Consider the following 13,657-nt stretch of genomic DNA (forward strand, 5'->3'; position numbering starts at 1 on the left):
AGTGAAATTTTATGTAAAATTTTCATGTATTTTATCAATAAATCGATGAAATCAAAAAAATGTTGAAAAGTGTTACTTTTCGAAACAAGTGCTGAAAAGTTCAACTTTTCAGCACCCATTTGAGTTAGAGCGTCCAATTTCCCGGGGTTACAAATTTCCCGGGAAACGGGAAATTTTCAGCCAATTTCCCGGGAAATCCCGGGAATTCCCGGGAAATTATAAATTTATTGAAAATTGTTATGATCTTGGTTTTAATAAATATTATGCAACAAAATTGTATAGGACATCAATATTAATGGTTTAAATAAGTGTGATGATTAGTTAACAGCTTGACTGCATGTAAAAAATTATTCAACTGCAAGAAAATGTATTTTGGTATTTTTTGATGAGAAATTTTAAACTTGCCTCTGTGACCAGTTTATTGAAATAAGAAAAAAAATGCAGAAATTAGGTTTTTCATGACATATACTGGTTTCAGCTCTTGAACAAATGGTAAAGCTTTTTAGTGATGGTTTTTACTCCAAACAACCCATTTTTTCAAATTATTGAAGAAAGCATTGAATATATTTTTGTTTAATATCGCTACCGGTTAGCGGGAATTGGATTGGACCACACACACACACAGCTTTGAATATATTTTTTCATTTTTTGAGAACAAACAATAGAATGTAATTTTTCAATGATTTTTGTATGTTTTATTATGCAACATGATTTAAATTATACGATAGATCAACATCATTCCACAAAAAGTTTTTTAGTTTTTCACATTTAACCCTCTAACACCTGTAGTTGCACCACTGCTCTTCTTTTACTTCAAATTGTAATTTCTTAAGTACTAGATATTCAACCAATTGAATTAATTCTTTTTGCTCAAATTCGATTTTTATCTCATTTTATCATGGTAAACAAAAAGGTGAAACAATCTCAATTTTAATTTGGAGGTAAGGAGTTAATATTGTTTTGATAAAATAACACCAATCTGTTAAAAGCTTACCTTATTGTAATATTTTAATACTCATTAAGCAAGATCTATTCCCAGTTGCTCCAAAAATTAATATTATCAGAAATAATTGTGATACCAAACAATACATTTCATTGAACAAAATCATGTTGAGTTTGTTCTTTTGTTATTTTTTTCAGAGCATTTTCAAAAAATAGTTCCAAAAATTTAAGAAAATGTATACTCCCACTTGAATTTTGAGAATTTCGGGAATTCCCGGGAAATTTACTAATTTCCCGGGAAACGGGAAATATTTTTTTTCGGGAAATCCCGGGAATTCCCGGGATTTTTTTTCCCGGGACGGGAAATTGGACGCTCTAATTTGGGTGCTGAAAAGTAGAACTTTTCAGCATTTATTTTGAAAAGTGTTGCTATTCGATTCTGTTATTTTTGGTACAGAAAAGTAGGCTGTTTCGTCGTTCAAGAATGACAGGAAAAGTAAATAGTTTCACGACGGAATTGCAAAAAAATGTTTTTAAAATTCTCCCATTTTTCGTTACTCGACTGTAATTTTTTTGCAAGACTTGTTTTTGTAAAATCGCGATAACTCGTGATGTTGATAAGCAAACCCCTTATGTTTATATATCAAAATTTTTGTAATTGTCTGCTCTACAACTTTGTAGAACATTGTTACACTCTAAAAAATAACCCTGCAAAGTTAGAAAAAAACACGAAATTTTAAAATGAAAAATGTTGCTTTAAATGCAAAAATTACCCTTCTGGGTCAATGTAGATTCGAAAAGAACACTAAATTTCCTATAAAATGACATGTTCCAAAAAAATTTACAGTCGAGTAACGGAAAATGGGAGAGTTTTTAAAACTTCTTTAATGTTTTTTTTTTGATGAAAAAAAAGTTTTTTCGGAATTCTGAGTACGCCATCAAATTGGGCGTCTAATTTTACATAAAAGTCCCTTTGTCAACATATTTCTATCTCATCACCGTTTAAGGCTGCAATTTTTTGAAAAACACCTCTTTTTTCGCATGTTGAAAAATAGAAGAGGTCGTACCGCCCCTCCGTCACGAGATATCAAAAAACGGACCTCGGATTCATGATCAGAGACAAAAGTTACCCCTAAGGACAAAGTTTCACGCAAATCGAAGAGGGGTCGGGGCAACTGCTGTGTGAGTTGGCGGAGAATGACCCTGTAATAAACTTATACCGTCAGTGGGGATGACTTTGGGTCAAAAAACGATACACCTCTCGTAATTTCTTAATAACAAAAACCATTTAAATAACATCGAAAACCTTTTAACTTAGAATTGTTCTTTGATAGTTTACTAAAATTTTCCCAAAATATGGGGGAATTTAATGAAATCTACCAATGCCAAACGTTTGAAAATTGACCCAATCTCGCCCCTTAAAGGGAATCGTGTTACACTTTTATTTATTGACAGAAAATTCACTTAAATTCAATCCTGTCGATAGAAGCATGCTCAGAGAGCCCAAATCTATCATACCTTGACGAAAGCGTTTACTGACATCAACTTCGAAAATGTTGAGTTGTGTAATATGTATTGAATTGTCATTATAAAAAACAATGTTGATTTAAAAGAATTTCTTTTTTGTTTTATTTTGTTTACTTTTGCGTTGCTTTGTTACACGACTGTAAATAAGAATAGATTAGACTTGTCAAAAGCTACAAAATATGCTAAAACATGGTAACGTCATGATTCGAAATCCGGACACTTAGTACCATATTATTTTTGTTATAGCTGGCGAAAAATCATGTAACTAGTTGGAAATGTAGAAATATCTTCAGGATTTAGTATAAACAGTCAGTTTTAAGAGAATGCTTGCAAAATATGTCTTTTTTAACGATTTTTCATCAGAATTTGAAAATTAAAATGACTTCTTGTGCTTCGAATCCCGGACACTGTTAAAAGCTGATTCGAAATCCGGACACTTTTGCTTCGAATTCCGGACACTCGATTTTGCTAATGAATCGCACAAATTTGGACTGAAATGTTACTGAATGGCATTCTTTAGGTCTCAAATAAGCTGTTAACATCAAAACAATCGATAGTTTATATAAAAATTTGCTAGAATTTAAGGAAATCAAAAACATAAATTTCTGCTTTGCCTTCCCGGTGCTTCGAACGGCTATGAAATATTTCCGTTGAAATGTTTCGCATTTTCGGTAAACTTATAATTTTATTTAATTTAATTGTTTTGGCATTAACTACAGCGTTCAAACAAACTTTAAATGATAGTTGATGTTAGAATTCATCAAATAACACAGTTTTGACATTCATAATGCGAACCTATATCAACATAATTGTTAAAACAAGTTGAAGTGTCCGGGTTTCGAAGCGTCCGGGAATTCGAATCATGACGTTATACAATTGTTAATGTTTGTTATGGTTCAAAGTTTACTAAACTCATCTTTTCATTTGATTTTTGCAGATGTCACCAACTGGCCTTCATCACAAAATGTAAGTACACATTCAATTTAGTCTAAATTCAGGTAGCATACGCAACGCGGCAAAAACGTTGCGTCATGTGGCACCACTTGAGGTTGTCACATCAGGATATCCTGCTTCGCTAGTTTGCGTGACTAAATCGTGTGTTTTGCTATGGTCTAGCGCCACCTAACAATAAATAATTTAGCGTTTTGGAAGCCCACCTGACAAAAGGTTAATTTCTCGCCAATTTGTGTTGCGTTTCTCCCCCACACCCTCTGAATCAACCCCATGGGTTTGATTCATGTTTTTCATTTTCTACCCAACGCTTTTCCCCTCGTCGCTTTCTGCCTCGGTTGGCCGCGCTCACAATTGAACACTGTAATTACCCATTTGCTTCAATCGTCGGCATTTTGGGCAATTTTAGCGCGAGCCCCTCGACCCAGGTCCAGGGGCGCTCCTTCCCATTTTGGCGCGTTTATTAATTCCCAAAGCCGGCTCATCTCATCAAGCATTGCGAAGTCTACGATGCGATGGGCCAATTGGAGCAACTGCAGCAATTGACCTTTGACGCAACTCGGCGGTGGCCACTGACCAGAGAGGACGATGTGGAACGGTTCGTCCGGCCGGCGGGCCGGTGGAAGGTAGATGATTGATGAAACGTGATTTACAGATATTTGCGCGAACGCGAACGGATGCCGGAGACTTTTACTTTTGTGCACCATCGTGGACCGCTCCAATCTCCCGGAATCCGGGTTTGGTAGCATTAGCGCCGCCGAGGATCGCAGCCCAAGCCGGAGGTCCGAGGTCGACGACAGCGGGGACGACTAAGGTGCGCGTTGATGGTAGGGTCGTCCGGGTGGGCCATGGCTCGTGCGGGATGGATACTGTGTGGGCTAAAGAGATTTAGAACTGTTGCAAAACTAATTTTTTTTTTTGCGAAAAAGATTAAAAAACTTCTTCCAAGAATTGAGGTGATAAGAATTCAACCAAACCCCACGTAGCAAACTGGGCCCGATGATTGACAAGGCCGTTGCAAATATTTTTCAAAGTTAATGTCGCCCCCTTCAAAACTCGTCCGAAAAATGGTTCTATCTCATTCCCCAGAATCCCATTTCCCAGAATTCCATTCCCCAGAGTGACCCATTCCCCAGAATTCCATTCCCCAGAATGACGCGGTCTTTAAAGAAAGGAAAATTCAACTTTAAAGGGAAAATTCATCTTTTGTCAGCAATCATCACAAGTTAAGAGCGTTTTCCTTTCTTTAAAGAAGGGAACATTTAACTTTTGTCAGCAGTTATCACAATAAAGGCGAAATCTAAATACACATCTTCTATATATATATATATATATATATATAAAAAATTTCGACGATTTTGTTCGAACGCGAATCAATTCAACACGGAACGTCGGATCGAGGTGCTCTTTGTTGCGGTGGGTTCGTATAAGTCCAAGGAAGGTTCTTACGCCAAAAAGTTACAACTTTAGCCACTCTGGAACCGATTCCGGAAAATCTGCAGATTGTATGGGAAAAGTTACGTAAAATCAAATTTTGATCATAAGCAAAATAGTTAAAAACGTCAACAAACGAAAAGGCAGAACGAATTTTGTCGGGTAAGGCTTGTTCATATAAAAATAAAACTTTTCTGGGGAATGGGTCATTCTGGGGAATGAGTTTCTGGGGAATAGGATAAAACCCGAAAAATAAGGGGGAATTTTTTTTTCAAAAAACTTCAAAATTTTAATGAAAATAGAATTCAAATCAACATAAAACAATCTAAAACGCATTTTTCTGCATTGATAATCATATTTAGCATGTTAGGGCTGAATTAAAATTATTTTGATTTTTTATAAAATTCCAATGTATAGCACCGCAAATTTTTTTTTTGCAAAAAAAAAATAAAATTGTCGTCAGCACTTAGGTATTTTGGAAACTAATGATAACAAAACAACTGGACACTTTTTTCATTCAGATATTAATCCATGGCTTGTAAATTCATTTTTTTATTTTTTATTTTTTTTGGCCTCCCTTCGACTTTGGTCAGAGTCGAGGGCTATAAACTTCAAAAAAATATTTGCGACGGCCTAACCTAAATGAAGTTAATTGTAGAAAGGGGTCATTCTCCACCAATTCACATAGCAGTTGCCCCAACCCCTTTTTGATTTCCGTGAAACTTTGCTCCAAGTGGTAATTTTTGTTCCTGCCAATATTTTTCAGTGATGAAAAAAAGTGATTCTTTATTTCTATCAGATTAATTTAAATTATTCTATTTTTTTTTACTTTGTCAAGCTAATTTACATAAAGTGAAAACATACCATTTTTGAACACAATTTTGCTTTTTACTTTGAGAAACGTGACTTGCCAGATATTTTTTCTAAACTGATGAGCTGATAGTCTGAACATAGAATCGTGTTTAGAATATTTTCTATCTGTGTTTCTTTTTTATTTTCTACGTGGTTTTAGGATCTGAAAAAAATATTTAATGTTTTTAAATTTGTATTTTATGTATTTTTTTTAAAGATTTTAACTGAAACTAATTTGTGTAGACAGAGCAATAAAATCTTACACTCATTATAACTTAGAGTTCAATAATTCTGTACAAAGTCATTACAATCCGCATTCAAACTTGATAATTGAAAAGAAAGGAAATATTATGAAAATGCAATTCATTCCAGATCACTCAAATCACAATAAGTATGATTATATTTTCACCAAATTTTAATATGAGCCGATTGGGGTTCACAGATAAGAGATAACCAAACAAAAATGCATAAGTTTTAATGTTGTATGTCTGTCACGCTGAGAAAGCCAACCCTTCAAATGTATTTTTGAATTTAAGATATTTTGGACACTTTTTACCCTACAATGAAATTATACTTTAAAACATTTATTTTGTCTTTTTCATGCAATGCATGCAACATAACTTTTAAAATGTTAGTCTTGGTTTAAAAAATTTGAAAATATTTTTTTCGAAAAGATCGAAAAATTTTACGAATGTTTCATATTTTAACATTGAAAATTGGACCATTAGTTGCTGAGATATCGACATTAGAAAACGGTGTGTTGTTTGGGTGGGACTTAGAAAACATCAATTTTCCTGTTTTCAAACCTTTGCATGGCAATATCTCAGCAACTAAGGGTCGTATCAACAAAGTTCAAAAGTGCAAAATATAGAGAATCTTCTCAGCTTTTCAAAAAAAAAAATCAGAGATGGGTAAACATGTGCACTAATTTAAAAAAATGAAAAACTGCGACTATTTTCAAAAAAGTCACCTAATAATGGATTTAACTTGAAAACGGTGCACTTTATCAAAAATTCACTAAAGAATTTTTTGATTGGAAATTCGATTTTATATCGAAAAATGAAGTTGAAAAATTTTTGCGACCAATTTTTCGATTTTTTTGGAAAAATTAGTATTGTTTAAAAAATACATGAACCGCTCAAAGATTTTTTGCACAACCTGGAAGTTTCTGAAAAGTTGGCATTTTATGTCCTCTAAAACATATATTTTTTTTTAAAATAGTGTTTTTTTGCAAATCAAGTTTTAGCGACGAAAAGTTAAATAAAAAATCATCAAAAAAATTTACCGTGTATCATTTTTTCCAGTGTAGTCCATATCCATACCTACAATTTTGCCGAAGACACCAAATCGATCAAAAAATTCCTTCAAAAGATACAGATTTTTGAATTTTCATACATCATTTTTGTAAGGCCAGCTGCCAAATTTGTATGGAAAATTATATGGACAAACTAAAGATGCAAAATGGCTCCTTTGGGCATACCGAAGGCGCCAAAAAAGTTTCAGTCGGATAAAAAAATAAAAAAAATCAATTTAAGAAAAAAGACCGATTTCGTAGAGAATTGCTCTTCTACATCATTTCAACCAAAAATCTTAAATTTTTAATTGTTTCTCTTCTTGACTTTCCCTAATCTTATATTCCCGAAAATCATTTCGAGGATGTGTCTTTTCAGTTGTTCGTTCGGGACAGTTCGGGGAAATGTCTTTTCAGTAATTTGGGTTTCGGGGAAATGTCATCGATTCGTTTAAACAAACTTCGAAATTGTCACTTTTCCGCAAAATTTATGAACTTATTAATTTTTTTTGGAATTTAAACTCCCTATCTTGATTAGGGGTTTGTTCAGATATTACGTCCAGAGATTTTCGAGATTTCAGGACACCCTCCCCCCTGTCACGCACTTTTCTTATACCTTTAACATGGGCTGTCACAAACCTCAGTACCCCCCCCCCCCCCTCTCTAGCCATGGACGTAATTTTTTAACGAACCCTTGAGGCAACATAAACTTCAAATTTAATCCATATTTCGAAATAGAAAATATTTACTACAATTAAAAGAAAACCGCCCAAAATCTTTTGACAATCAATGTAATCCAGTCCGGCAGTCAACGGGCGTTTCAGATTCTACTATCTGGCCATTTTTGTGCTTCCTGTACTCTCCGTAGCCTTACCTAACCGCGTCGTTGTTGATGATGCTGATGGTGGTGGCGATAGTTCATCGATTCCAGCAAAGAGGTTGGTCTTTCTGCTGCTGCTGGGTGGCGATGAAAACGAAAGTGAAGCCCCGGTCGCGGGTTGTTTTCATACAGATATAGACTCGCGCGCGAAGTCTTGTTTTAATTATATACTTTCCAAATCACTAACTAGTGGCGCTGATGAATGGATTTCCGCGCGTTTTTCGTGGAGCGATGATGGCGGTAATGATGATGACGCTACTAACGAATAATTGAATTTGGAGAAATTTCGATTTCGTTGCAGGGAATTATAGTTTCTGTCCATTTTCGGAGTGTGCCTTAGTCACTTCCTGTCAGGGAGGAAGTAATCGTTCGTATGGATCTGGATTTAACAAGGTGTTTGTTGTCGTGGTTAGATCGTTTTATGGAATCCTTCAACTCAAATACACAAATCAAACGTGAAATAAAGCAAACAAAAGTATTGAGCTCAAAGCAACGGTTTAGCGAAGAAACCACTGTTTGTGCCAAATGACTGCAATCAATGCAACCGAGGCTCTGGCCAAAACGATTGTGGCTGCTGCTTTTGCTGCAGGAATTGGCCACTTCGTGATGATAAGTGAGGCCTTCGAGTGGTGATGGCGTTGATGATCTTTAAGTGGCAGAAGACGGAGGCGATCCGGGAAATTGTAGCACAAGCGTTGGCGATGTTTTTATGCTGCTTGATTACAGTTAACAGTTGAGTAAAGTTGGGAAGAGTGGAAGAAGTAGGCGATTGGAACGAGTCCAGGAGCAGGTTGAATGATCGTAAAGTATTTTGATGTAATTCCTTGACAATATAATCGACCATCAGTTCGAAGAACATTAACACAATCAGATCGAACCGTTTGTTTCAAGACGTAACCAAATTTGGACCACCACGTGGGATTCTCAATTACGAAACCATGACCGCGCACAATCGAGCACGCTTGCAAACAAAATTAACATTACCGTACGGTTCAAACGCAAAAGATTTGGCGACCCTCGCTGACTGCAGGTATTAGCATTGCTGCCCGTGAGCATAAGATTCCAATCCGAAGAACCGCAAACTACCGGTGGCACGCGGCGGGGTATCCCGAGTCAGCAGGCAAGCAAGTTTGTGAGCAGATGAGTCGGGGTTCCGGGGGATTTGGACATGTAGGAAGTCTTGGAAACAAATATGCATAACTTTTAACTCGAGCCCCATGAGACATGACCATGCTTCGATGTGATCTGATTACTTAAATTATTCTGTTACGTTGGGTGGGTTTGATTTACATTTGACGGAAAACAAACATTAATCAATTTTCAATTGATGATTTCGGCATACTTCTTCAACTTAACTATTTTTCTTACTTTTTTCTACATTTAAATCAGTTCAATTCAATTAATTTTATTAAAAAATATTTAATTCAAAGTTTGTTCAGTCTTTTGTCGTCGCTTGTTCGATGTAGATTTTCTTTATCATCAACTCACTAAGAGCTTGGAATTGATCTGCTTTGTTCCCGAAAAAACGAAAACGCTTAAACATCTTGTAACCAGTGGGTGTGTTGTGGGAGAATTTCGGTGACACAGAGGCAGAGGAGTGCGTGTGTTCGTGGATAGTGAGACGAGTCGGTTTATGTCTCCCGTGTACGGACGCAGCCATTTCCGTACTAAAGCGCCTATAACGAGGAGCAGTTCTGCTAGCCACCACCAGAAGGCCGAGGATCAACGAATGGGCGGCCATTGGGGGTGGCGAAACTGATGATGATGATGGGCGGGTTTTCCAGGATTCGCCGGATCAGAGGTTCGCGGGATGAGGCCCGGATTTTCATCGGCCATTTGCCCGGTGTATTGAAGTGCGACAAGTCGTGAAAGCCGTCGTAGCTTCGACTACAGCTCGACGGAGTGTTGTGAAGTGCCAGTGCCAGGAAGCGGTTAAAGGACTTCACGGAGGACAGAGGAGACTGGGAGAAGCGAGAACTCCAGGAACTCCAGAACCCCTTAGTCTATGACTAAAGTTCGCGTAGCTTCGCTACGGAACATCCCCCGGTTCGGACGTGGTTCTATCGAACATCCGTGACCCCGAGTGTCACCGTCTACCGTCGTCAATTGCGGTATCGACGAGCAGCGACTAGCTGACTTCGCTAGGTCGTCTGCGTCCTCCATTTTGGAAACCCCCGAACCACAAGCCACACCGAAGTCCTGCCCTACGACGACAACCCAGCGCCGGAAACCGGGCAATTCCCACGGAGCTTCGGTGACGTGGAAGCTCGAGTCCGTTACCACACTCGAGGGCGCTAGGGCAGGCACACGAAGGGGTCAGCGAAGACTGCAGCAGCAACCACAACGACGCCGGGACGCCGGCGAGTTCCACGTCCACCCCCAGGCCAGCGAGCAGCAGAACGAGACGGCCGGAGGTTGGTTCCGGAGATCCGGAAGCAGAGCAGCGGCAGGCGTAGCTGAGGGGCCCCGAAGAGAAGTACCACCCACGGAACAGAAGAGAGTGAAAAGGTAGGAGATAGCCAGTAAGGAAGTGGGTTAGGGAAAGGACAGGTAGAGAAGGTAGCCGTGAATAAAGTGACGTCAACAAGAATAAACCGAGGAGTTTACCTTGAAGCGACACATTGTGTTTTCCTGCCTCGTGAGCATGAGCGCATGCCGACCCTTGAGAGAAATTGGGAGTCATTCGGACCTCCCACAACCCTCATTGAGTTTTATGCTTCGATGCCCTTGCCTGGTAGCATGTAACTCTAAGGCCGGGCAAGACGAAAGTTACAATCTCTCCAGCAAGGGACCATCCATAATCCACGTGGATAATTTTTATATGTCCATGCAAACAAAAAGTATAAAGTCATATCCATATTCCATATTTTATACAACCATTCCCCACAAAAACAGCATGGTTCGAAAAAAAAGTTCTCCGATCGGGCTCAAAATTTTTCTGGGAGTTCCTTGGCTGAAATAATTAGACCCGTATTTTTTCGTTTGGCCATAAGGGTGACCTACGCCGTGTTAGAGTGGTCCGAAAAATGACAATTTTCGTCGATTTTCTCAAAAAACACTTTTTTCAAAAAATCGTATCTCCGCTCCATTTCTTCCGATTTTAGCTGTCTTAGACGCAAAAGAAAGGCGATTAGTTTGGCTATTTAAGAAAAATAGTAAGAAGTTTCAAAAATTTAGCTTAACATATGAAAAGGTCGTATGAAAACTTAAAGTTCTGTTTTGAAGGTCTCGGGACCAAAAAGCCTACGTCTGAAAATATTTTTATCGGATTCCTCGGAAATTTCACATAACATATCAAAAAATGGTGAATTTATGTTTTCGATACTCTGAGATACGATTTTTTGAAAATAAAAACTGAGTTTTTCGCCGCGCCACGCGCAAAAATGGAAAAATGGCGAAAACGGGAAAAAATCGACTTTTTTCACTAAAACTGCGATAACTTGAATACGAATATTTTGGTACCCTAACATGTATAGGTCATCACTGAAATTTTTAAGTTATCGCCGTTTCAGTGAAAAATTTCGTTTTTTCCCGTTTTCGTCATTTTCCCATTTTTGCGCGTGGCGCGTCGAAAAACTCAGTTTTTATTTTCAAAAAATCGTATCTCAGAGTATCGAAAACATAACTTCACCATTTTTTGATATGTTATGTAAAATTTTCCGAGGAATCCGATAAAAATATTTTCAGACATAGGCTTTTTGGTCCCAAGACCTTCAAAACAGAATTTTAAGTTTTCATATGTTAAGCTTGATTTTTGAAACTTCAAAATCACCAAACTAATCACCTTTCTTTTGCGTCTAAGACAGCTAAAATCGGATGAAATGACGTGGAGATACGATTTTTTGAAAAAACTGTTTTTTGAGAAAATCGACGAAAATTGTCATTTTTCGGACCACCCTAACACGGCGTAGGTCACCCTAATGGCCAAACGAAAAAATACGGGTCTAATTATTTCGGCCAAGGAACTCCAGAAAAATTTTGAGCCCGATCGGAGAACTTTTTTTTCGAACCATGCTGTTTTCGTGGGGAATGGCTGTATACTAAAACCCGAAATTAAAGTGCCCTCGTCCATTAATTCACGGGATTGAAACTCGTCTGAAAAACCTGTAACATTTTCTCATTCGGAACAGTGGCGCTACGTGGTGGTAGCTGCCCTGTTTATTACACTGTGAAATTATCCATGGCCAATCCAAGGAACCAGAAGGTGACAACAGAAATGTCCAAAATGAGTGCTGCAAAAAAACTTATTATTTTTAACAAATTTTCAAACAAATCAGCAACGAATTACAAGTTTGACAGTCGAACTACACTTAAAAGTTGGTTTTGTTAATTGTTTTTGCAAAACCGCATATTTTTAACGAAAATGTCAAAAATATTCGTAATCACCTTTTGCCTCTTGGTGGCGCTTTGTGTTAGTATGTGTGTGGTCTATGTTTGCGGACGTGCACGCAGAACACAGAACAATGAGAACTAGCGAAAATGCTTCACTTTCTTCTGATACAACTCGCCATATTGAAATTGCTTGAAGATTCATACGCGTGATTAATTGCACTTAAGGGGTTACGGCCTCAAAAAAGTTTATTAAAAAAACTAAAGTACTTATAGCTATTGATAGGGTTGTCAGATCTTCAATCATTTGGGCATGTTGGAAAGGTCTTTTGATTACCTATCCAACGATGGGTCGACAGATCCGGACAACTTTTTCATCAAAATATTTGAGATCCGGCCTCAAAAAAGTGTATAAATAACACTTAAGTGCTCATAACTTTTGATGGAGTTGTCAGATCTTCAATCTTGGAAAGGTCTTTCGAATACCTTTCTAACAATATAGAGCATGACGGGTTTTCTTACAAAAACCACCCTTTTTTCAATATTTCAAACTACAGCCAAATCGTTTTTTAAGCATAACCTTTGAAGTACTTTACTAAACTTCATAATATTAACTAGGGTCTTGTGGGACCCCAAGACGGATCAAATGAGACCAAAACGGTCCAAATCGGTTCAGCCAGTCCGGAGATAATCGTGTGCATATTTTTTGGTGCACGGACTTACAGACATACACACGCACAGACATTTGTTCAGAATTTGATTCTGAGTCGATAGGTATACGCGAAGGTGGGTCTACGAGGTCAAATAAAGAAGTTCATTTTTCGAGTGGTTTTATAGCCTTTCCTCATTGAGGTGAGGAAGGCAAAAACGCTCAGAAAGTTTGGCAAAATTCTGAGTTTAAATCGTCTCTAACTCAGTTTATTCATGAAATACCTTCATGAAACTTTTAGGGGTGATTAAAAATAATCTTTTTAGTAAATTACATTTTTTTTTGTAATATGAAACCCTTTAAGTCCCATACCAGCGCTACCAACTCGAAGAATGTATCCTGGAAGAACTTGTTATTAGATTGCACACCAAGTTTTTTTTGTCGTTATTCATGATTTCAGTAATTTCGAAAACGCGGTCAGGCCCACTGCGGTGCATAAGACAGATTCTGTAAACGAACCCAAATTTCATAGAATCATCAGGACAAGTAGAAGGCGTGGACATACCATACCAAATGCTCCAAGATATTAATATTCATGGTGTGTGGCGTGTACGCAGCCAAAATAAGTAGTAATCCAGCTACGTGTAAAAGGACAGGGTGTACAATTATTGTTTGATTTAATGAAATTTTATATAATGTTACATCCAGAAACAGGTAGTATATCGTCCTTTACTCGATAACCCTCGATGAAAAAATGTACGATTCGAATCTTGTTTTGCAACGGTCATCATTTCAACACACA

At 37.5% G+C, this 13,657-nt stretch overlaps 1 protein-coding gene across 2 annotated transcripts in view; it reads left to right on the forward strand.

Annotated features, from left to right (window-relative positions):
- LOC6040828 (serine proteinase stubble) overlaps positions 1-13,657 on the forward strand; it is a 267,484-nt gene that overhangs the window by 68,078 nt on the left and 185,749 nt on the right. For both annotated transcript variants that reach the window (XM_038259151.1, XM_038259152.1), the window contains exon 3: positions 3,407-3,435. The gene's annotated coding sequence lies outside the window, so the exon portion shown is untranslated. The remainder of the gene's footprint in view (positions 1-3,406; positions 3,436-13,657) is intronic.

This window comes from Culex quinquefasciatus, chromosome 3 (genome assembly GCF_015732765.1).
Source record: "Culex quinquefasciatus strain JHB chromosome 3, VPISU_Cqui_1.0_pri_paternal, whole genome shotgun sequence".
NCBI lineage: Eukaryota > Metazoa > Arthropoda > Insecta > Diptera > Culicidae > Culex > Culex quinquefasciatus.